General features: G+C 40.2%; 2 protein-coding genes across 10 annotated transcripts in view; one reads left to right on the top strand and one right to left on the bottom strand.

Annotated features, from left to right (window-relative positions):
• The window catches only part of TLR3 (toll like receptor 3), a 402,871-nt gene that overhangs the window by 146,106 nt on the left and 233,479 nt on the right, over positions 1-23,286 (bottom strand). The gene's annotated exons all lie outside the window — the stretch shown is intronic.
• SORBS2 (sorbin and SH3 domain containing 2) overlaps positions 4,440-23,286 on the top strand; it is a 180,588-nt gene continuing 161,741 nt past the window's right edge. The window contains exon 1 of one of the 7 annotated variants that reach the window (XM_071220200.1): positions 4,440-5,106. The gene's annotated coding sequence lies outside the window, so the exon portion shown is untranslated. The remainder of the gene's footprint in view (positions 5,107-23,286) is intronic. The other 6 variants (XM_053916619.2, XM_045197171.3, XM_053916620.2 and 3 more) reach the window with 6 other exon arrangements.

The following is a 23,286-nucleotide window of genomic DNA, read 5'->3' as shown; positions in this document are numbered from 1 at the left end:
CACTGTTCTTGTCACTGCTAACGTGACTAATTGTTATAGATTTAAGAACAGCCTTTGGTGTTTTCTATTTGTTATTAGGTATTAGAGAATTCAGTCTAATCTTTCTAACAGTCTGTGCTACCTCACTAAGCACACCATGCTCAAATTCTATCCTCTAAGTTGTACAAAGAGCTTCTTTGTTATGCCAGGGGCCGGATGCCTTTGTAGCTTGTCACTCGGCTATGGAGGCTGTGGGGAAAGGTGTGACTGCAGGAGAACAAGCTTCAGTCAACAAGGATCTTGTTGAATTTTTACAGCCGTGGAGGAACCAGATTGAGAAGGAGTTCAGCGTGGGGCCCCAGGGACAATGGCTGCATATCAGGGCACAGGGAAGCAGTAAAGGCACACAAGTAACTCACTTCTTCCAGGAACGTGCAAAACGTTTCTAGTACTCTCTACCAAAGAAGTCTCTTAATAACATTAGAAATAGTAACAATAATCACCACCTTCATTCATTCATAACTTATCAGCTTTCATTTTAACTTTGATAAACAGTGAGTCTCTCATCAAGTAATCTTATCATAAACCTGTTTTTGTTCTAACAGTGTATTTTATTTTCATCTTCATTTTTTAAAAAACTTTTCATCTTGAAAACAAAAATATTCAGATCTACAGAAAAGTGGAAAGAACAGTAAAATAAACGGAAATATCTTTCACTGAAGATTCACAGATGTCAGTAACTGCCCATATCCGTGTTAGCCTTCAGTGGACAGATAGGAAGACGTAGATAGGTCTGTTTAATAAAAGCTAAATTATACCATATACACACACAGACATACACAATACAAATGTATTATTATGCATCATTCTTTCTGCTGAGCCACTGACACTCTCAACATGTTTCCTAAAAACAAGGACGTACACTTTTAACACCACAATATAATTATCAAATTGTGGAAATGTTAAATGCAGACAATACAATTATCTACACGGAGTCCTTATTCCAATTCACCAATTAGCTCGTTCATGTACTTTCCAGCATCTTCTTCCTGCACCAGCATCCAACCCAAGATCACACATTGCGTGTCCTTTGAGGTGTCCTTTCATCAGCATTAGCTCCTCAGTCTTCCTATTTCTTTCATGCTATTTACTACCTTAAACATGAAAGTAGTATTTGTCTGGCAAGTCACTTTTGCTAACAGTATTTTTTGGTGATGTGATACGTGTGACCTTAGGTTTTGTTTTAGAAAATCTTACTTCACATGATGGTGTTAGTATATGTTCTGAATGGGGATATTCACCCATATTCTGCATAATAAAAATCAAAAACAATTAGCAGTGTGAATTATTGTTTTCTCTTTATATGTCAATGGATCTTTTATTAACTTTTAATCATGTAGCAAATTTAATTATGATTTTCATAACAATTTTGAAAAACGTTTCATCACCATTTTGTTTAAATTCCACACTAAGACAAGAATCTCAGTAGAGGAAACAGGCAAAAAGCTATGAACAGGAAATTTATAGAAGCGATAACCCAAGACACCGTTGCACATGAAGAAGTGTTCAATTTCTTCAGTAATCAGAGAAATGCAAATTTAGACAATACCAAGCTATTACTTTGCACCTATTATATTGGCAAAAAAAGAAAAAAGACCACGGAAAACAATATGATGCCAAGAATCCCTAGCTCTGCTGACTGGACCAGGGATGGGGACCTGGCATAGGGCAGTCCAGGGACAATGCTGCTGGCACCTTACAAGGTATCTCATCTAACCCAGAAAATGAACTGGAAAACCGTATTTGTTTCTTGGGAATATGTATATAGCAATTTTTTTAAATTAACAAGTTAGGAGGGAGAATACACTTGATCTTAGCCAAAAGGCCAAGAAGCAACGGGAGGGAGAATGAAAGCCAGAGACATGAGGTAGGCAGAGCCAGCGGCCCACGGCAAATGGGCCATGGCAGCGGATGACAAGGAGAGGGACTGGGGTAGGTGAGGAAGCCCCAGAGCACAGATACAGCAGAGCCCCTCACCACATGAAATGTAACCATCAAGAGAGGCGGCACAAGGGACATTGTGGGAGCAGAGCACTTCATCTCATTCCCCGCCAGCTTCCCACTTCCTAGTCCTGGGCAGCTTTGGTGTTTTCTAGTTCCATATTTTGGGGGGGTGGGGGAGAATGGAAGTTAGGGATGTAGATAAAAGAAGGCAGCCCTCAAAAATCCCAAAGAGAAATGACTTCAAAGATTCTTATACCCAGCCAAACAATCAAGTATGAGGGTAGAATAAGGACATTCTCAGACACAAAGGAGACAGAAAGCCACCAGCAAACAAAAAAATGAACTAATGATATGTCTCGATAACTTTTTTAACCTGCCAAACTTTAATCAAAATGACTTAAAGTCTTTGAAGTTATAAAATCAAAAAATGCATGATATTGAAAAAGTAACTTAAAACACAGACTTCACACTATCCAGTTACTTGGCACCTGTTCAGATGGGGTTTGGGTCCTCATTCAGAATGGACTGAGAAGTCAGACTATTCCAGGCAAGCACGACAAATGAGACATGGACCAGGTTGGCCTTCGGGGAGTTAACAGAGCAGCATGGAGTCAGACTTGAAAGGAAAGCTGCTGATAAGTCTACAGGGCGTGAGTAGTGCTGTCACAGGAGAGGCAGACCCCAGTGCAGTGGAAGCACGGAGGAGGCCCCTGCCCCCTCCGCCCACCAGGGGTGCCCTCGGTGAGGCGGTGGATTTGAGCACAGAGTTGAAAGACACATATATTCTATGCCTTGCTTCCCATGTCTCAGCAATGCTGAGTTACATCCTCATTCTTGCCCCCTCACCTTGCAGATGTTCCTTCTGGCTGAAAGCTTCCCGGCCAGACCCCATCCACCCAGCACTTTTACCTCCACCCCAGCCTGGCTCCTACTTTATATGATTTCACTCATAGGTAGAACATAATGAACAAACTGAGCTAACAAACAAAATAGAGACAGACCCCTAGTTAGAGAGCAGCGGGGTTACAAGGTGGAGGGATTGAGCATAAAAGGAAAAGGACTCATGGACATGGACAACAGTGTGGTGATTGCGGGGAGGAGGGGAGGGCGTGGGTGGGGGTGGAAGAGGACGTAAGGGGGGATAAATGATAATGAAAAATACAATAAAAATAAGTTAATTAATTATGAGAAAAAGAATAGAATAGAAGGCTGAAGGCAGGGGCAAGCTCAAATGTAGCAAACTCAGAAGAACTCAAGGGAAGATGACTTAAATGAGAACCGGCAAGCAGTCTTGAAACGGAATGAAGTGGAGAGGAAGGTCCCAAGAGGAAAGGCGCAGGCATTCCCTTCAGTAGATATGTTAACCCTGACCCAGCTTGAACCTAGGAAACGGGATTCCGACCGGAGAGGGAAGGAAAGCGAAATGCCCAGACCTGAGCCCCCAGGATTCTTCCGCACACTGAAGGTGGGAAATTACCGCCAAGGGCAGGAGTGCTATGCTACCACAGGGAGGGAAATGCAAAACTTATCAGAAATGCTCAATCAGTGACCACTGGGAAATGAAGCATCTATGTGGACAAGTTCAAAGTGTTAACACAATGATTTCAAACAGGTTGCTAGAAACAAAAATAAACCAGACGGCGTCTTGGAAATATATCAAAGCGAATATGACTAGCGATGTACGGTGTTAAAGAAAAAAACTGGGGAAAGTTGAAATGGCTAATGATGTTAATCATGGGAAAGTCCCTGAACTGGTGGAATTTTAAGGAAGGGTGGGATGTGATCCATCTTACTGAGCAGGAAAACTATTCCTGCCTTGGGGGTAATGTTTAAAGTAAAGGATTTTTAATTCGGCTTGGAATTTTAAAAGTATTTTTAAATAACAAAAAATTATAACAGAGGTAAAGAATCATTTTTGTGCAATAGGAAACACTAGGCATTTTTAAAATTCTACTTTTCATCATGCAATGCAAAGTGCATTAAAATAATTAGGGAAATGGAATCCATAGGTAACATCCATTAACATAGTCGGTCTGCTTTGATTGTTATATTGGCCACGTTAAGGAGTCAGTGGTTTGTTCCAGTAAGTGGCTGCAAGGTTATCATTTCAAAAACGTAAAGTAAAACTGCCTGTATTTGTCACTCTCCTAGAGGCTTATCCTAGGACCTGAAGGCTGTACCTGTTTTGACAATGGTTCCCATTAGTGTCTCTACAGCGATTTGCATTTTATTAGCCTGGAGGCGCCACATCTATCTGCTGAGAAGGGCTTCCCTCTCAGTTTCACATGTAGCCTTGGCTGCTACAATGTAGGTTCCTCTTCAACGCGGAAAACTCAGAGAGCACTTGTACTGTCGGTGAAATATTTAGAAAGATAACAGAAGCTCCCCTCCTAAAAAAAATGATGAGTTTGATGAAAAGAAATGAACAAGCTGTGTCCCTGAGCTGCACATGACCAGCCATGCCTGCTGTCTAGGCTGTCTGTTGGCTGTTGCTATGACTACGCAAAGCCGGTGGAACCCAATGGGCTGTCTGCAGCAGGGCCGAGAGGACCAGCCATTTTACTTATGGAAAACAGTATGGCATATTCTGCTGGGCATTAGTTGCCCTGGAAGAGGCATTTTTTAAAAATCTCTATTCAGAGAAGAGAGGAGCGATGGGCATGTTAGTATACCATGGTTAGAGCCAAGCTCGCCTGGCAGGCTGAGGACTGCGGTCCCCACGAGCTGATTTGAGAAACTGGAATGCAGCGAGATAATGCTGCATATCTGCTATCAGACAGCAGAAAAGGGTTTTGTCTTGGGAAGGCAAGCCTTCGCTGCAACATTATCTCAGCAGCTCTCGAGCTGCTTAGGCTGAGAACTAGTGACCCGCGAGGAGGGTGTCAGCGTCTGCGAACACACACACACGGGTGTGTGCACGGCTGCTGCCTGTGAGCGGCAGGGCTGGAGAAGCAGGTGTGTGTGTGTGTGTGTGCACTCCGATGGGCACTGGACTGGAACCCAGGCGGACGCTCTCAGGTTTACCTGCTTCCTGTTAACAGATTGTTGGCTGGGAGAGCATCTGCCCGCACGCTGAGGCCGCGGCCGAGAAGGAGGTCCCTGGGTGCCCCTGGACTGACAGAGGTAAGCTTTTCTGCCTTTCTTAAAGCACAGCAGAACCGATAACTCGGGGCAAAACTTAACCTCAAACATTTATACACCTTGTGTTATCCGATTCACCAAGTACACACACACACACACACACACAGACTTCCACAAAATAGTGTCCGAGGCACAGACTTGTTTCAGGGAGTTTAGGTTCTAGAAATCCTATGATAAAACAAATAAACAAAAAACATCACTAATATGCCTTGGGGTTTTCAATAAACATTTACTATTTTAACAAACCATAATGGCTTGTCATTCTGGATAGTCTTCATAACCAATAACCTTTTTCTCCCACAAACAATGGATTCTTTTATAAACTACACTTCGTCAAATATTAAAAGAATTACATGGAAAATCAAAGGCTTGAAAATCGTGGAGCATTTATTTTTAAGTCTCAGCATTGATGTAGTTAACTCTCAACACACCTATGTATACTTTTAACTTAAGAAATTCCATTCCTTATGTAGAGCATAAAAGCCGGTGGATTTTGCACTTTCTTCTTCTGAACTGGGAGCCTCGGTGTGCTGTGTAATTTGGTTGGGGGCAGCGGTAAAGCAAACAGTGTAGGTACTGGAGGCAGCTCACCATCCTTTCCAAGTATCAGGCACGCCACGCTAGCCCAGAGCACAACACCCCCATTGTGCGCCCCGGGCTGGGAATCCCGGGAAAGAAAGGAAGTGAAATCTGCACATTGAATTCAAGCACAGCTACAGCGTGGTGGTAAAACTTCTTTTATTGCTCAGTTTTTCTCACAAGCAGATAGGTTTCCGAGATAGAGAGTGAAATCAAAAACAGCACGTACCTCCTCCAAATGTAGGACTCTTAATGTTTGTGGTGATATTTGCTGTCAATTGCTACGTGATGATAGTGCAGACTTTGAACTGCAGTAGGAATTACCCCTTAGTGAGTATTTCTTTGATATATGGTCTCTTAAGAACAAAGCTGTTACTGGGAATTGAAATTGGTCGGTCAAATCGAAACCCTGGGTAAGGAAATGAGCAAATAATGATGAAATTCTGTTTCAGTAGCATTTCGCATTTACCCTAATCAAGTCTAGTTTTGGTCTGCTAGGAACACCAGATTATTTTTTTTGCTATTGAAAATGTTTAAGGAAAAACATTTTGTTGAAAATTTTGAATAAAAATCCTACTAAAGATTGAATCTACCATGAACTATAAAAATAACAAATAGTAAATCTTAGATTTACTTCTAAGAAACATTTTTTATTTACTATTTTTCCCCAAGATATGAGTGACATGGGAGGCACCTTTTAATTTTAAGTATAATAATATAATTTTCATTGCTACATGTGCGCACCTGGTTCACATCACCTGGTTCACGGATATGTCAGTATGCCCTAAGAGAATTATAAAGCACAGGGAGAAAATTTTTCAAGGCTTCTGTTCTAAATGTCACCAAGAGTCGTCATATAGAAAGACACAAATGAGTCAATCTTAGTCTAGGGAATTATGGCCAAACGTTTATCAAGGAGAACAAATAGGAATATGCCTTTTTGGGCGTGTGACACAGTGCATGAGATGAGGTGGTGAAGTGATGGCATTGTACTGCCCTTAGGTTTAACTTTCAAAAAAAAAAAGCTACATACACAGACTTAGTTTTAAGTCAAATTCTTTAAATAAAAATATCAGCCCCCAAAATGGTTGTGATAGGGGAATGAAATCCCAATTGAATTCCCTTCGGAGCTTTACGCTGCAAAAAGTATTCTCAGAATTAACACAGTGTGAAGGCCTGCAGCCAGAAAAACGACTCTGTATTAGCTCTTGTGAGAGTTTTGGAAGAACGAGGTGAGGAAGTACGAAGGCACACCTGCCTGCCGCTGACACACAAACTTTATACCTGGGCTATTTTTCTACATTAATAACCTCTTAAGGTGATATGTTATGAAAGATTAGCATTTTAAGTCCACTTGTGCATAATACGTCAACGTAGTTATTAATTTGCCAACTTTTAGAACCAGATGCAGAGATAGAATCCCGAAAGTTCAAGACTTTGCATCGCGGCTTTTGTCTATTTATCTACCCTTATGTTCTGCCCCTTTCCAACTCACCTGCTGGCGATGTCAAATACTCTGTAATTTCCCAAACGCACCGTACCAAAGGTGCTCAAAGCCATCCTGTCGATTTTTTCTCTAAAGCTCCCGCGTGCTTCGTAATCCAGCGAGGCTGTCTCCCCAGACACTTCCTCCCCTTCTGCTTGGGCTCGTCTTCATCCTCTGTCTGTTGTCCATCCACTGCACCGCACTGCGTCTGTCTCTGCTCACAGGCTCCCAGGGTTTTCCTGCTCTGTGTGAGTACCTTGTCCAGTGCCCAGAACTTGGCATTCAGGCATGTACTGGTAACCTCGGACTTCACTGCTGTCTCACCAGTTACTGTAACTACAGGCTTCATCTCGAAATAGAAATTCTATTATATATTACACTGCCTTTTATCAGAGAAAACTCAAGACATCTATAAACAGCAGCGAGGCTTACATTTGCCTGATATGAAACTATGACTTTAGGGTCACAATTTGAAAAAAGCTATAAATGTCCTATATCAGAATTTTCTGAGGGAAAATTTTGCAACATGTAAATTTTAAGCAAAACAGCTTGAGACCTTTCTTATCTATAAGATTCTGCTTTTTTTATTTACAGTTATCATGAAATTTGCCGGGGAAAATAAGTATAGTAAGTTATCCCTATTAGAAACCTGTAAAATCAGACCATTCAAAATTAATGTTGAATTGATGATAATTAATAGCTGATTATAACAGAGATACTTATGGAATTGTTTTTCATAGTGAGGCCAGAATAAAGTAGAACTTGTGAACTGGAAAGAGACCAAGTAATTGAAATAAAGTCTATAATCGCAGAAGTTCTTTTAATTTTCCTAAATAACCCTGAGAGGTTACTGGTAATCACTCGTTACATTGTACTTCACTACACCTTGAGTTGCTGTTAGTAACTCTCTACAGACATACTTGTAGCTACAGAGACTTCCCACGTTTTTCTCTACTCGATGGAGAACTCTTACTGTTTTAGTAAGCTTAAATTTCTATAGCTTTCTATAGAAAAATTGCCACAATGCTGTAATCAAAAATAAGAATGGATCAGATTAAGAAGTTTAAGATAGCCAAGTGTTTGGAATTAAAAAACAAATATTTAGCAAATCACTTACATTCATATTTATACATATTTTCACATATTCTAGCATTGATGTGTAGAATAAAAATAAGATAAACAGCATCTCTTAGTTATCATACTTCCTTTAACTGTTATTTTGGCTATTTTTCCAGCTGATTTTAATATATAGCATGCTAAATAAAAAATAACTAAAGTTGAAATTGGTTCTGTTCATCTTAAAGACTAATCATTTTTAACCATTTTAAATTGTACACAGTTATTAGATTCCAGCAAATATGATTTTATAGTATTTCTGCATCATTTTAAATATCTTATACTTTAAGTAAGTTATATATTTTGAAGGCCTAAGTTATGTAGTATAACATATTTGATATTCAAGTTAAATATGTGCTCTTACTGTATTTTATAACAAAGTATTAATGATTGTTTTAGATAATTTTCTAAATGTTTCCCAAACTAGTAATGCAATTATGGATATGTCCATTAAATTCTAAAATCACTGCAAAAAATTATATGGAGATTTTCAAACTCTTTTTACTACATCAATTCTGAAAAAGTGGTGTACCGGTAGCTATAACGAAACACTGGTAGAACTGCTGAGTTCCAAATATTGACAGATAAGAATCTCATTCTAGCTTAACTTCAGTCGAGACGATCTTACTTGAATAAATGACAGAGATTCAGCAAAGACAGGTTTGTATCTTGAGCTCTGGCAGCATAGCACAGCTACATGAAACTGTGTGACACTTTGCTGTCCCCTAGTCTGCAGAACAGAAGTGGACTGACTTTAGCCAAAAAAGACAGTGAGTCAGTCCCTCTTCCCCACTCAGGTCAGGTATGCTTAGATCCAGCATTGATTATGCACCTTTAAATACCATTATTGGAGCAAAAAAATCCAGAAAGTTTTCACTTTTCCTGAATTTAACCAGGAGTCTTCAACAAACATTTTCTTACCTCAAAACAAAACAAACCAAATCTAGCAATATTCTCATTCCAATTCCTAAGTAATTTTTATATTCATGTTATAATTTATGGGAAATTTATTTTTTAACAAAGAACATTATTTGAAAATTTCTGTGATATTTGAGGGTTTTTTATTTGAACTATAGCCTACTTTTAAAAACCTTGACTTTTTAAAATTTAACCTAGATATTCAATGCTTCTCTCTCCTGTGAGATGTTTTCTCATAGTTGGTATAAATTGCATATTAAACATACTTTCTTCTATGAATCGTGTCCCCTGCTTTAAGTAAGAGAGTTAGTCCAATCGGTATAAAAACCATTCTTTTGAGGTTTCTTTTCCTAGTAAATGTTTCAGGAATGGCTGAATGTGGGGCAGCACGAACCTCTCAGGCGCCAAATCTTCTGCTGTTCTACTCAATTCACCGTCCTTTAGAGATTACTATGGTTTTAAGGTTCAGCCTTAAAAGGAATCCAAAAAAACTAGAGCACAAGTGGGCCTCTAGCCATGCAGCACCTGTAAAAATTCCTAGAGTACAAGCAGGATGAAGAAGAGCAGGGGTTTTTTCTATGCACAGAAAATAAATATGCAAATGACACAATCTAAGGGATTATTTGCTATATTGGAGAAAATGTATCAGCATAAATGGTTATTCAGTCCTCCTCTAAGATGCTGAAGTCCCTCTGTCTACTTCTAGTCAATGGCCATTAGCTTCTTCCGAGACACGTGGTCCTCTAAGAAGGTAGAGACGCAGTCCCCTTGATAAAAAGAAACATGGATAAGCTTTTGACTGTGGGGAGTCGTCCATCCTCCACCATTGACAAGTCAGCCACCCCTGCCTGGTTGACCAGCACTAGTATCAGATCTGAGTGCATTATAAGAACTTCCTACCCTTTGCAGTATTAACCAAATTAAGTTTTAGAAAGCAACACTTGGTTGCTTAAAACTGAACTATTTTGTAGATTATCAAGATGCCTTCACACTCAATGATTTCACTTCTCTGAGCTCAAGTTAACAAAGGAAAAGAGATTAGGTCACAACTTTCGCTGCTCTTTGCTGTTATCTGGGGAACAGTTTGAGCACCTTCTTAAACAAGTACACTTGTCTTTCCGATACACGTGTATAATTGCAGCCTAGAAATGCTCTGTATTATATCCTGTGGGCACAAAAGAATTTTCAAAGACCCTGCCTCCCAATACCTAGCTATGGAAACTTACACAGCACAGCATGACTAGGGGTGAAGATAAAAACTTCTAACCACTTAGGTGTTCTGGAACAATGTGAGTAGACTTGTGTTCTTTAATATACCTCCAGCACCGGCTTGAACCAGGGTAGGGAAAGGAAGGTCACGAGGGCGGCGAGGGGCCAGAGGACGGGAAACGTTGCGAGCTGCTTGGGCAGGATGGGAGTAACAGGGAAAACTCGGCTTGCTTTAGCACAGCCGCTGGAGCACCGTAGGCTCTCAGCCAACAGGTCAATGTATTAACTATTCAGTCAGTGTGTGTTGAATGAATGAACGGCTCACGGTAATCAGTTCTTTCCCTAGTGTTGTGCTAATACGAACACACTGATTAGAAGATGCTGCTTGGATTTAGAGATAAAATGATAATTCACAAGCTTTTATGGTTTCTTGAAACCATAAAACAGAAGAAAAACAGATGCAAGTTAGACAACGCTATTATTTAAGAAGATATAAAATATAGGTGAGAGGCACTAGATTTTAACAATGTTATTAAGCAGGACTATTTCCAGAAGCTAGCAATTTAGTGAATAGTTCAGATGCCAAGAAAAACTAATTTCTATTCAACTTTCTTAAAGCCTCTGGTTACAGTCTCATTCACCGAGTAATGTGATGAACACTGAGGAGTTAAATGCTTCCTTTCTAATAAAAAAGCATACAACAGAAAAATTTAAACCTAGAGTTACACAATTTAAGATCTTTATGTTAAGTCTTTAGAATATAATTAAACAGAGAATTCAGGATAGAAAAAAAGTATCAAACTGCAGTATCTTTTTAAGTTAAAAAACCACAAAAGCTAGAAAACCTTATATGGTCAAGAGAAATATCTGCTTCTGATTAAACTCAAGAAAACAATAAAAACCTGATAACTAGGTTTCCATAACTGCAGGAAAAAGTTATTCATTTTCTTCAATCCAAAAGACATTCATAATAACAAAGGATATTGTGTTTATTCTGTGTTAGCTACTATCCCTAGAGCTTTACATTAATTAACTTTTAACGCAGGATTTGGGAAATCACGAAACTTTGAAAGACATTCTAACGGGAATTTTCCAGAAGTATCACATGTGATGTTAAATTATTACCCAAAGACAGACTTAATAAACAACAAATTTAGTTGCTCCTTCTTAGATGCTCTCTCACCACTCCTACATTATCATATCTCTTATCTCATTTTAATGAGGTTTTTCTACATGCCTAACCTTTCCGTGTGAAAGTGAACTCCGTGAGAGACCAAGAGTCTCTAAGTCCTGTTTTTACCCCTCTCATCTTGTCACGGGCACGGCCAAGAGTCAGCGAGGGACGGCTGGATCATCAATCAGCCCAAGGAGGCTGCTGTGTCAAATGTTGACAACTAAAATTCACACCAAGGAAAAGGGATGGACGCAAAGTAATATTATAAACTGTATGTGATTCCATGTAACCTTCATCATGAGAAAATTAATGCAGTCCACACATCCTTAAATGTTTATTTTGTTACAGTTTTTTTTATTTTTGGTTAGTATGCTTTTCATGTAAAACACTAAGCTAAATGTCAGAGAAACCCTTCTAAACGCATCAGACTTCCTCAGCAAAAATGACCTGGCTCATTTTAACTCCTATAGATTTTTCCCCCAGAATTTAATCTCCTGAGCAACTTAACTATATTAGTTATTTTTGACCATCACAAAGGCTATAAATATGTGGAAAAGCACAGTTATCTCCTCTACCAGAAAACCTATTACTCATTTGTTGAAAATATATCTGTTTTGAAAAAGGGCTTTCTTCGGTCAATAATTCAGATGACTGGTAATATATCCTGAATTCTTTGAGACTGATTTTATTTAGAAATATAACTTTTCATAGGATATGTGGTCTGAAAATGAATTATATCACTGACTTCTTTTCTATCATAGATTTAATTTTGTGAGACTAACATCACTGACTGATTTATATAATAATTATATGACTTCTTTCTTGAATAAAAAAATCCCTTCTGAAGTACACAAAGTGTTTTTAATATATTTTAAATTAAAATTTAGATTTATTGGTAGCAGAGCATTCCCTCTCCTTCATTTTATAAATAAAAGCAAATGATAACAAAAGTCATAAATAATCTAGTTTAGTTTGAAAATCACCTTCCTTTTCACCCAATGTCCCAAGTGTCCTTTCAGGGCCTCAGACTGACAGGTCTCTGATAAAATAACTTAACTTGATCTACTTATTATTAGGTGGTATATTAACACATCCTGATCACTTTAAACCCTAAACTTAAGCTTCCCTTGGAATGGAATGAGAAAAATACACCATCAGAACTCTGGTTCACTCTTTTTGGCACTGATATTTAACTTTGCAACTGTCAAGAACTAAAAGATTCTGACCACAAAAGTAAGTTTCCTGGGGAATGTCTCATTCATGAACTGCCTCCTTCCCCAACTCCTCAGCCGTTTCATGACATCCGCTTCCAACCCAGCCTGCGAGAAGAGGTGCCAGGTCTCCAGACAGCGCCCGTGAGGAGGAGAGGACGGGGCTTACAGCGAGGACCGAGGAGAGCCTTGGTCCCCCACACATTGGTTATTGGATGGGCTCACTCAACCACAAGAGCATTGAGTTCAGTAGACATTAGGAAAGCATTCACTTGAAATTCATATTTTGTGATTTCCAACCAAAAGTGAAGCATTTTCTGAGAAAGCTGTATGCACACTATCCGATGCATTTCAGAGAGTAAAAGTATTTTATCTGGCCTACAAAACAGAATGATCTCAGTGATCAACAATGAGAAATGTCATGTCATGTCCCCAAAGGTCAGACTGTTAATTGGTCAGTGCGATCTTTGGGGAAATAAAATCATAATTTCATCCGGTGCATATAATGCCAGGGGGCAAATGATTCTAAGACTACCGTCCAACTCTACTGGCCCAACAAATCCATGGGAGCCACGAGTTCCTAACTGCCAACTGGGTTAGGATACCTGGCGTCACCTTTCCAGGATCATCCACTGACAATGTTCTGTAACCCCGCTTTGCCCAGGCTTTTAAAGACTGGAGTCTCGATTGCTGCTGTGTTAAAGCAGGCAGCTGGTCATCCCCATTCCAGTTTTTTCTGATAGCTCTGTGACTGCTAAGTGAGTCTGTGGGGCCAGGTCCCTTGGCCTCTCTGGAGCTGTTTCACTGCCCATAGAGGGCAGAGAATAGCGCCCACCCCTGAGGATCATCACTAGCATTACAGGAGCTGATCATAAACGATTGGCACGGCACCTGGCACACCTCCAACACCGAAGGAAAAGTAGCCACGCCTATTTCTGTCACCAGCATTGGGAGCAGCCTCACTCATGCTAAGTAGTTTGGATGATTTCTTTACAAGCAAAGAGAACATCAGAGTTCTTTAAGTGGGGAAAAGTCATGTTGGCATTTGTGTGGAAAAAAAAGATATAACTGGTACCAATATATCAGATTAAATAAAGAGAACAAGACGTGGTTATAGAAAGACAGTTTTGATACCGCGGGCAAGAGGAAAACAGGCGTGTACCGAAGTGGTGGGCAGGGAGGAAAGAGGGAGGGGTCTATTCAGCCAGGATTACCATGTGTCAGTCACAAGCCTGAGATTCTGGATGCATCTACAACAGTGACTGCCCAGCAGTCTTACAGGCGGCTGGTTGTGCTTCAGTGTGGTGTCGCCTGCACAGAGAGGGACGACACACACAGGAGCCACTCTGCTCGAGGAGCTCCTGAACCTTGCTGAGGAACTCTTTGGGGGCCGAGAATATGTGGGTGTTTGTGGTGAGACATGCTGAGCCCACCATGCCCGAGGAACAGCATGTGCTAAAGCTCAGAGGCAGAAGGAAGTGTTCTCGGGGCTAAGAGGCGTGGGGGATAGTACGATGGCAGATACTGCTATAGAGAGACAGAAAGTAATGGTGGGCAAGTAGACCAGAGCCAGGCTAGGGAGTCACCATGTCACACACTCAGTTAGATGAGAAGCCATTGAAACAGTTCAAACTGGAAAGTGACATCCTAAGATTTCCATGACAAAGCGTCTTTGCTGGGTAAGATTACACCTGAGCTGGGGTGAGACGAATTTCAAGGATTCCAGCATAGTGCAAGTGGAAGTGAAACAGGAAGGTTGGAAGCCTCCACTGGGACGGGACAATCATCTAGGGAGAAAGTGCTGGAATCAGGAGAGATTATGAAGATAGAACCCATAGGACTCGGTATTCATTTGGGGGTGGGGGCAGCGTGTAGTTTGATCAGGTCTTGGGAAAATAAGATCTGAAAAACCATGTTTGAGGGAGCAGAGAGTGAAATTGGTTTGAGACTTTTGAGGTGGAGATGCAGGTGGGACAGTTAGGGAACACAGTTCAAAACATCGTTTAAAAAGGAAGGGGGGTCTAGAGAGACTGACAGGATTAGAATTTAAGATGAAAATTCAAGCCATATACATAATTTTAAATGTTCTAGTAGCTAGGTGAAATTGGTAAACAGAAGACATCAATTTTTATAACCTATCTTATATAACCCAATATATCCAAAATATTACGATTTCAGTAAGTAATCAGTATAAAAAATAGTATTGACTTGCTTTGCATTCTTTATGGGTGTGTGTGTGAGTTTGTGTGTCCACAGACCGTTTAGACACTCAGCGTGTCTCACTTTGAGTTGATCACATTTCAGGGGCTCAGGAGCCCCCTGTGGCTGGTGGCACCATATTAGACAGCGGAACCCTAGGCCTTCAGAGACGTGTACGACACATCTACTTACAAGTGACCAGGATAGAGGTCTTCTTTGAAGGTGCAGGGAAGGCAGAGGGAGGTAAAGAGAGCTTGTGGGGTAGCAGGAGAGAGGGAAGAATTGCCACAACTGTTCTTGACCTTGATCTGTCTTTTAAAGATGTGGGAGGTGAGATTGGAGCCTCAGAAATTTCGGGAGACATTGATCATCTATGTTGAACTTTTATCTAACCAGGAACTGCTGTATAAAATACAGAACCCAGTTCAAGACGAAAATGGGGAATCCCACATTCAAAAATCATTGACAATTTCAAGATGACCACAGAGTATTAAACCCAGTACTTGGTCCTTTCCAAGCACAGTCATCAACTTTAATGATCAATGTCAGACTTTCCCTGTACTATGTTACCTATGAAAATACTGACTAGCACCAAGCACCAACATGGCCCCACTCATTAACATTAATTTAAACCCTTAAACCTCCTTTCTCTGCTCTAGTTTCAGTCTTCCTCTTCTTTCCTCTGTTTCTCCTCCTTTCCCTGACTTATTTCACCGGCCTACGGTCATTTTTTTGTACAGATTATCATAAAAATCCAGATTATAGGTGTTATTTATTCTTGGTTGCTTAGTTTCAAAAGTCAGTAAATATGTGTTTTCTTTCAAAACAGGAAGTGTGAATTGCTTGCTAATGTATTGATATCCATAACTGATTTTCCCTTGATATGTGCCTTGTCAAAATCCAGGCTCCTCCAACTCTGCATGAACATCCCTGATTTGCAGGGAAGGAGGCATCGGACAGGGCAGGAGCTGGTGGGGACCTGTAGAGTGAGGTCCAGGCGTGGACCTGGCTTTCTTGGGCATGTGACTCAATGTCTTTAAACCACAGGTTTGGTAGCTGTGAAAAATGAAGATGTTGTGCCCAGGTTATAGAACTACTAGTTCTATAATATGAAATAATTCATGCAAAGTGCATACAACCGTGCCTAGCACATAACTGGCTCTCAAGAAATGATGCCCATACCCTCAGTAAGAATCTCCTAGGATGGAAGAGAAATGGGGATCTCCTGGAGGTCTTGACATAATGAAGTTTGAGTGGACCTAGAGCAAAAACTACACATAATAAAAATTAATGCCCACAATAGATAAATAATTTTAAAACTTCTTAATGTAAAAACCTTCACTGATCACATATTTAAACTTGAAGTTTAGCTTAAAACTAAAAGAAACTTCTAAGAGAGTCTAATACACTTCTGTACCTTTTGATCTTGACTGAATTATATCAGACTAAAGCAAACTAATCTCCGGGTTGTAAATTATGCAGAGAATTAACTGCAAACACGACATTAGGGTAGAATGGGGGAGATCACTATTTGTAAAGATGCTAGCTGCAAATATAGCCATCCTTCCATTTATAATGTTAATAGAGAAAAATTTAAATTAATCCTACAATCCTAAAGTACTTGCTTAAGAACACATGATATGATCTTTTCCAATAGATTTACTTGCTTTAATTATGTCTTTCTTGGGCTGATCTAAAATTAATCTTCATGCTACATGGTATTGATCTACAAGTTTAGCTAAGAATGCAAAATAACTAAGTATTCTTATAAATAATAATAATGGCTACCATTCATTGAATGCATACTGGGTCAGGCGGCTCGCCAAATTCCTCAAATACCTCTCACTGACTGTTCACAAAAGCACTCCAATGAGGGCATTATCCTCATTTTAGAGAAGAGGAAATGGGCTCTGAGAAGTTAAACAGCTTGCACAGGGCCATGCGTGTGAGGAAGGTAGGATTCAAGTTGAATCGGCCAGATGCCAAACCCTGCACACTAACATTTTTGTAGACCGCCTGTTTGTGGGAACTACCGGCCAGCCAAAAGAAAATGTTCTAACTCCCATTTTTTCAGCCTCTCTCCAGTTTTGTTTGATGTTCTCTGGAAACATTTATTTATAAGACCACATCATATTTCTTTATTCTTGAAGACCAGGAAGAGCACAGCAATTAAAAGAGGGAGGGAGGAAAGACAACCTAGATGGTCAATAATGATTATTTCTTCGTGATGAGATTGTGGGTGATTTTCTTCTTTTTCTGCTTGTCCACATTTTCCAAATCTGCTCTTGAACATTTCAAAATCAGCAGGTGCATACAGATGAGTACCAAAGAACATTTGTGTGGCACCCAACAAGTTTACAAATCTAATTATAATGTTCTTATGCGACTACGCAATAGAAATTGAAAACAAAACAAAATCTCCAGAAATAAATATTTTGTCGATTCCTTTTTATTGTAGCAATTTGCCCCCACTTTAATTCAGGAGATGTCTTGGAAGATGCACCCCGGGAAAACTGATCACTGCCAACTCGAGCCTCTGCGCTCATTGTTATGGGCAAAAATGGTTTTCTCTCTGGATGAAGAGTGATTAGTTCTACTTTGGAACCAAAGACAGTTCAACTGGAGTTTGAAAAGTGTTAAGAGTCTTGTGGCTCTGTAACTGCAGAACAATTTTCCTTTGTTAACTATTGCACTTTGATCTAAAAAGAAAAAAAGTGGCCACTCTAAGAGCGTATATATGGGGGGGGCAAGAATAATCTTGTTTTTTCACATTCTATTGGGAGTGCCTAGTAGGATCCACAGCAAGTATGAGCACTGATGTTTATATTCAATTCCACTTCACGGGTGAGTCCTAACAGACGAGGTGAAAGAGATCCCCCAAGGCATTTATAATAAGAAAAATAAGAAAATAAAGAAAAAGAAACAATTCAAGAGATCATCCTCAAAGAAAGCATCCCCTGTTCAGTATACAACACACAGCCCACCTGGCCGGACTTCATTCATCCAGTAATTCCTCCCTCCCTGCTCACCAGCAGGAGGCGAGCTTCACGAAGACTTAGGCGCTGAACTGTGGGAGCACAACAGAAATTCCTGTCCTCAGGGAGCTCATACTCTCCAGCTCTGCTTCCACTTTGTATACGAGGCTGCGTTGCCCAACTCGCAAATATATGCGCCTCATAAACAAGGCATATGAAGTTTCTTAAACATTCACTGTACTCCTAGATGCATTTCCCCTATTTTGTTCTTATGTAGGTGGTGAATTTAAGCATGCCATTGGACAGTAATGAAATGTGGCATATGGCAAAAGTGTACTCATTCTAATTTAAACAGACTTCGTGTTCAAGTTGTATTGAAAATGAGCCCAGTTTTCAGGATTAGTACTTACAAAAACCTTCAAAGGTGTTTATGGGAAATGCCATTTTAATAAGCATCGTTACCAGTAGCACACTGCCATGCTCTTAAAAGCACGTTGATTATCTGTTATTACCTTTCCCCTGTACTCATGGCTTTCAACTCAACGTTCAGTTTTTTTCAGAGGATGGGCAGGGTGGACTATTTATAACCGAGGACCACAATCAGCTCTTCTTTCCCTTTATGTGCTGTGGAGGAGAAAAGCCATTCCCATGCCACAGAGTCAATGCCGCATTAACAAAAGTGGCTCGTTTCAGGAAAATAGGGGCAGGGAACCTTGACTGTGCCCTAAATTAATAAAGTTAGTTGTTAACATCCTTAACATTAAAATGGTAACGTTTCTTTTACATGAAGAGACCATGGATGAGTGTGGCTGTGCAAATGAATGGAGTAAAATAACGAGTCTGTAGATTTCTTGACTCTTTGTCAAAACTGAAACAATTCCCATTTTCGAGTCACTCAGCTCTTCAGGTACAGTTACTCAGGTATCTTGTAATAATTCCCGACGTTTATGGCCCGTATCTATTCTGGACAAAACCATTAGCACATACCCAACAGATGAAACGACAAAGATACATTTATTTTCCTTGTTCAGCCACAGTGATTATCGTGTAAGGTGAGAATCAGGACTCTTTTAGCTTAAATGTGTCTTTGTGTGTGACTCTGGACACTAATCGCTATGTGTTAATAGACTGATTTACTTACCTCATTGTTTTTCTGTTTTACATCTTACCCCAAGGCTAGTTCCTGTTGGAGCCAAGTTAACATAACTGCTGAAGCAGTAAGTGAAGATAAGTAATGAGAAATAAGACCCCAAATCTCCTATCTCCTCCAAGCTTGTGAAACTGGAGCCATTTTTCATCAGCTTAGAAATTAGCAAGGACCATTCATAACCCTTTTCACCACTGAAGCTATATTGTTTCTTGTTGAAACAGAAATGGCAAGCATAGCCCAGGCGAAGCTGCTTGCTTTGATTTGGAAACAGGGCAAGAGTGTATATGTATTTATATGCGTAGGAAGAAACTTCAAGTTCAAAACTGACTTCCAAATGCACTAAGACTGTGAGAAGATGGCTGAGGAGCAAGAATAGCAGCAAAATTACATAACCGTTCCTCACCTTGTACATTTTCAAGAATTTTTAACACTTAAAAAGGAGTTTAAGGAAATAGTGCATTAAAAGTTGAGATGATTCTCTTATAAGAAACTAATGTATCCTAACACCACCACATAAATGTATCCTTTTAAAAACAAAAATAGAGATGACTTTGTAAACAAAGTTGTGACTTTATGTGATAAATTATTCATAAGTAGTTTATATTTATAAATATAGCTTATATAAATATAATTAATATATTTGTATAATTATACATAATTATTACACATGTAACTTATAACTGAGTGGGAAAATTATATTTGGACTACTAAATAAAACTACGATGATTATATTTTGAATAACTTCTGCATGAGCATCTTCATATGTAATTCGAATCCAGATAACTGTGATGAATGAGAACAAGTTCTCTACAGAATCAGTTCAGAGTAGAGAGAAGGCAGTGAAAGTCTCTATGAATAGTAAAAGTATCTAATAATCCTCTCAAGGCAGCACAAAATTAAGCTTAAGGAATGGATCTTAAGCTGAAGTTTAAGAGTGAAAGGGAGAGAAAAAAGAGGAATATTATGTTCACTGGAAGAATGAAGTCATCGCAACAAAGGTGACCTACCCTGGTCTAGACTAGACCTGTAAGCCCAACAGCCCAGAGCACAATCGGAGCCCACGCCCGCTGTGCTCTGAACCCCGGAGCCAGGGACAGGCCAGCTCATGTTCTTCAGTTTGTGGGTTGGGGTGTTTGTTACTGCTTGACATTTCCAGCACCTCTGTAGTTACCCAGAATAGAATGTGGTGCAGAAGTTCAATTTGGAGTCTCAAAGGTGTGTTCAAATGTGCACAAGTCTTTTAAAAGGAGGCCAAGTGGATAGATCTTCATCAGTAACGCCAAAACAGAGTTCGCGTTACAGAGTGGTAGAGCCGCTGCAGTTTATAGTGCAGGTTTGGCCGCTACAAATTGCAGCCAAAGGTGCAATTTGATGGCACCTTTCGTTAGGACCTTTCCAATTCCTCCTTCTCTTACCCCACATGGTATGTGCAAACCTAAAGGTGACCTCGATGTAGTCCTCTTTATCGGTCTTTGCAGGTGGCATTCGTTACAGGGTGAAATTGTAAAACTTGCCAAGTAAGTGCACCCTTATACAATGTTACAAAGTGAACTCAGCCCTGGGTGTCTATTTTTTTAGGAAAGTTTGATTAAGCCCTGCATTAATGAAAATAATTTCTCCCTGAGAATTATCTCATTTTTTGAGCCATTTTTCTAATTATCCTAAACAGCATTATTCTCCTTTGATAATTAATTCCGAGATCACTTTCTTCCACTCGAGTGTCTCAATTAAAACGTACCTGATATCGAACTTTGAAGCTCCACATTGTACTGATTTTCTCTTTAGTGTATTAATTTCGTCCCCCTGCCCCGAATCCCTTCTCGCTAAAATTAATGCGAATCTCATCTTCTCTATTCTTTGTGTCCATTTTCTTTTCTCTCTAAAAACCTATTTTGCTGCAGTGGAAGCCATCACCTGATACCTAAATGAGTCTACTATTGTGGGTAGCATTCGCCTCCAGCTGAGTTCATCAGGGGTTTGAATAGCGAGTTCCCATCAAAGCTGCTCCAAGCGAAACAGAGCAGCGGTGGGTGCTGGTGTAACCGGTGCTCCTGGTCCGGAGCCCAAGGACCCGGCAGGTGCGCTCATCCCATCTCTGAGCTACTGTAACGGAAGATGCTGTTCATACTGTTTATGCCCTTTCACCATCCCCCCCACCATCACCCCGCCCTGGAACAATATTTCTCACACTCTGGTTGTAAAGACTAACGGCTTTTCTATAAAGTGATCCTCTGCACCCCAATTTTCTAAGTGTAAAGGGAATGATTAGGTAGGTTTTGTCGTGTTCCTTCCTGCTATGATTCTGGGTGCAAAACAAAGGTAAGAAGTAGGAGAAGCCAAAATCAGTCCTGAAAGTCTCCAAACTACGTCACATCGTGGAAGTGCTGGAGACAGGAACCTAGGGGAAAACCAGCACAGAAACCCTGCTCCTCTCAGACCAGTGACTCTGGGTTTAGGCATAAAAACCTCTGAACCCCCAAGGTGCAGACACTCGCCCCGCGCGGGGAAAAGAGAATGTGTGTGAGTTGGGTGTGCGGCAGGGGGCTCAGAGACCAATCAGAAGAGCTGAGTTTTATAGAACATTCCTGTGAATTAAAGCAGTGAGACAACGTTAACAGAAATGACAGGCCTAAAGTCGTTACCACCTTTGTATAAAGGAAGAAAATATCGGGGATACATACAAATAGCCCCATTAAAGATGCTATTGCTCATCCACTCAGGTAGCATCCTGATCACTGTGACCCCCTTTCTGTGTCCTTTACACCTTGACTTTCTCTCCTAAATACATCACGTGAGGCCGTGTCTTTTATTTACTTTTTACTGAAATCTGTTCTTCAGAACATCAGTCCAGTCTGTCGATGCCTGTCTCTCTCAGCGATTTTCACTGAGACAGTGAAGCCTCCTCTGCCTTTATTGTGGTGGTTGTAGTTTTCCATGCAGGGTAGCCGCGTCCTGCTTTGTTCAACACGTATGCACTGAGTATGGTCTAGCAGCCAGACGCTGTGCTAGCAACTGGCTATAACTACGTCTTTAAAGGGTGTCCTGCCTCAAGGAGCCTGCAGTCTAATAAGAAAAGACAGGTAAATAGCAACAACGATACAGTAAACCTTCTTCTGGAACAGGCACTTGACCTGGTTTCTGCTTTTCACACACAGTCTCATTTGAATCTCTCAAAAGCTCCCCAAAAGGCAGGCGGTGGTGTCTGTATTTTGTACAGGAGAAAATCAAGGCTCCGACAGACTTGAGTGACCCACCCAGAGTGACAGGGCTTGCCACTGGGCAGCCGACCCCGGAGGTCAGCTCTGCCAGACTCCAAAGCCACGATTCTTTTTCCCTGCAATGTGATTCTTGCTATATTAAAGGGATACTCCTACTTCAATTATTATTTGTTATAACTGTAGTTAATGGATAAAGGTTAGTGTTTGTTTGCTACAAAAATGAATAGGATTATAAACTGTTTCTCCAGCTTTCTCAGGGAGTAACAGATGCTCACGGAGACTTACAAAGTCAAGTCCCCTCTGCTTCCTCCAGGTCATTCCTTTGAATGCCAATTATCTTTCTTCTTCAACCTTCTTCTACTCAGAAAATAAGTTGATAATGATGTTGTTATTTTAACGAGACTGTTAAGGTCAACCACAGACAAACTCGTTAGCAGAAATGGGAATTTTCTTAGTCCTGTTCTTTGACAATGCCATGAAATCTTATTTAAAAATTAAAATTTAAAAAGCCCATAAAAACTCTGAATGTGAGTTCTCTAAAATAAAGTATCAGGGAATTAAATTCAACATCTACACTTGTCCAATCCATTTCATTATCCCCATCAGCAAAATAAAATTACATATCTTTGCAAAGATCAATTAACATATTTACAAAGACTATTTTTTCTACCTGATTTCTAAAAATTACTAACGATTACCATGTGCCAGGTGTGGTCACCATGCATTACATCCTTCAGTCCTCTTACTGAGGCTCTAAGGTCATGGACAGGCTCACTTTTCAGATGAGGAAGCCGAGACTCAGGGATGGTGGCCAGATAAGGAACAGAGACAGAAGATTAAGTGAGGACCATTTATTCTGCAAACCCACGCTCTTAACTACCTGTGCTGTGCATCAGTGAGGTAATGATAAGAGCGGTAATGACCGAC

Source organism: Desmodus rotundus, chromosome 13 (genome assembly GCF_022682495.2).
Source record: "Desmodus rotundus isolate HL8 chromosome 13, HLdesRot8A.1, whole genome shotgun sequence".
Lineage (NCBI taxonomy): Eukaryota > Metazoa > Chordata > Mammalia > Chiroptera > Phyllostomidae > Desmodus > Desmodus rotundus.
The sequence above is the reverse complement of the archived record's forward strand: the minus strand, read 5'-3'. Positions and strand labels throughout refer to the sequence as shown.